Here is a 2,715-nt window from a genome sequence, read left to right as displayed (position 1 = left end):
CCTCTCTCACACTCCTCCAGCCCACCCAGGGGCTCCCAGAGCCCCCAGGAGCCCCACACTTGCTGTCCAGCAATCCCAGCAGAGCTCCAGGCCCTCTCAAACACTCCTCCAGCCCACCCAGGGGCACCCAGAGCCCCCAGGAGCCCCACACTTGATGTCCAGGACTCCCAGCAGAGCTCCAGGCCCTCTCTCACAGTCCTCCAGCCCACCCAGTGGCTCCCAGAGCCCCCAGGAGCCCCACACTTGCTGTCCAGCACTACCTGCAGAGCTCCAGGCCCTCTCTCACACTCCTCCAGCCCACCCAGGGGTACCCAGAGCCCCCAGGAGCCCCACACTTGCTGTCCAGCACTCCCAGCAGAGCTCCAGGCCCTCTCTCACAGTCCTCCAGCCCACCCAGGGGCTCCCAGAGCCTGACCTTTGCTGTCCAGCACTCCCAGCAGAGCTCCAGGCCCTCTCTAACACTCCTCCAGCCCACCCAGGGGCTCCCAGAGCCTGACCTTTGCTGTCCAGCACTCCCAGCAGAGCTCAAGGCCCTCTCTCACACTCCTCCAGCCCACCCAGGGGCTCCCAGAGCCCCCAGGAGCCCCACACTTGCTGTCCAGCACTCCCAGCAGAGCTCCAGGCCCTCTCTCACACTCCTCCAGCCCACCCAGGGGCTCCCAGAGCCCCCAGGAGCCCCACACTTAGTCTCCAGCACTGCCTGCAGAGCTCCAGGCCCTCTCTAACACTCCTCCAGCCCACCCAGGGTCACCCAGAGCCTGACCTTTGCTGTCCAGCACTTCCTGCAGAGCTCCAGGCCCTCTCTAACACTCCTCCATCTGACCTAGGGGCTCCCAGAGCCTGACCTTTGCTCTCCAGCACTCCCTGAAGAGCTCCAGGGCGTCTCTAACACTTCTCCATATGACCCAGGGCCACCCAGAGCCCCACACTTGCTGTCCAGCACTCCCATCAGAGCTCCAGGCCCTCTCTCACAACACTCCTCCATCTGACTCAGGGCCTCCCAGAGCCTGACCTTTGCTGTCCAGCACTCCCAGCAGAGCTCCAGGCCCTCTCTAACACTCCTCCAGCCCACCCAGGGGCTCTGGGAGCCCCCATGAGCCCCACACTTGCTGTCCAGCACTCCCAGCAGAGCTCCAGGCCCTCTGTCTCACTCCTCCAGCCCTCCCAGGGGTTCCCAGAGCCCCCAGGAGCCCCACACTTGATGTCCAGCACTACCTGCAGAGCTCCAGGCCCTCTCTAACACTCCTCCAGCCCACCCAGGGGCTCCCAGAGCCCCCAGGAGCCCCACACTTGCTGTCCAGCACTCCCAGCAGAGCTCCAGGCCCTCTGTCTCACTCCTCCAGCCCACCTAGGGGTTCCCAGAGCCCCCAGGAGCCCCACACTTGCTGTCCAGCACTACCTGCAGAACTCCAGGCCCTCTCTAACACTCCTCCAGCCCACCCAGGGGCTCCCAGAGCCTGACCTTTGCTGTCCAGCACTCCCAGCAGAGCTCCAGGACCTCTGTCTCACTCCTCCAGCCCACCCAGGGGCTCCCAGAGCCTGACCTTTGCTGTCCAGCACTCCCAGCAGAGCTCCAGGCCCTCTGTCTCACTCCTCCAGCCCACCCAGGGGCTCCCAGAGCCCCCAGGAGCCCCACACTTGCTGTCCAGCACTACCTGCAGAGCTCCAGGCCCTCTCTAACACTCATCCAGCCCACCCAGGGGCTCCCAGAGCCCCCAGGAGCCCCACACTTGCTGTCCAGCACTACCTGCAGAGCTCCAGGCCCTCTCTAACACTCCTCCAGCCCACCCAGGGTCACCCAGAGCCTGACCTTTGCTGTCCAGCATTTCCTGCAGAGCTCCAGGCCCTCTCTAACACTCCTCCATCTGACTCAGGGGCTCCCAGAGCCTGACCTTTGCTGTCCAGCACTTCCTGCAGAGCTCCAGGCCCTCTCTAACACTCCTCCATCTGACCTAGGGGCTCCCAGAGCCTGACCTTTGCTGTCCAGCACAACCTGCAGAGCTCCAGGCCCTCTCTAACACTCCTCCATCTGACCTAGGGGCTCCCAGAGCCTGACCTTTGCTCTCCAGCACTCCCTGAAGAGCTCCAGGGCCTCTCTAACACTTCTCCATATGACCCAGGGCCACCCAGAGCCCCACACTTGCTGTCCAGCACTCCCATCAGAGCTCCAGGCCCTCTCTCACAACACTCCTCCATCTGACTCAGGGGCTCCCAGAGCCTGACCTTTGCTGTCCAGCACTCCCAGCAGAGCTCCAGGCCCTCTCTAACACTCCTCCAGCCCACCCAGGGGCTCTGGGAGCCCCCATGAGCCCCACACTTGCTGTCCAGCACTCCCAGCAGAGCTCCAGGCCCTCTGTCTCACTCCTCCAGCCCACCCAGGGGTTCCCAGAGCCCCCAGGAGCCCCACACTTGATGTCCAGCACTACCTGCAGAGCTCCAGGCCCTCTCTAACACTCCTCCAGCCCACCCAGGGGCTCCCAGAGCCCCCAGGAGCCCCACACTTGCTGTCCAGCACTCCCAGCAGAGCTCCAGGCCCTCTGTCTCACTCCTCCAGCCCACCTAGGGGTTCCCAGAGCCCCCAGGAGCCCCACACTTGCTGTCCAGCACTACCTGCAGAACTCCAGGCCCTCTCTAACACTCCTCCAGCCCACCCAGGGGCTCCCAGAGCCTGACCTTTGCTGTCCAGCACTCCCAGCAGAGCTCCAGGACCTCTGT

Source organism: Labrus mixtus, unplaced genomic scaffold (assembly GCF_963584025.1).
Source record: "Labrus mixtus unplaced genomic scaffold, fLabMix1.1 SCAFFOLD_58, whole genome shotgun sequence".
Classification (NCBI taxonomy): domain Eukaryota; kingdom Metazoa; phylum Chordata; class Actinopteri; order Labriformes; family Labridae; genus Labrus; species Labrus mixtus.
This window is presented reverse-complemented; position numbering follows the sequence as displayed.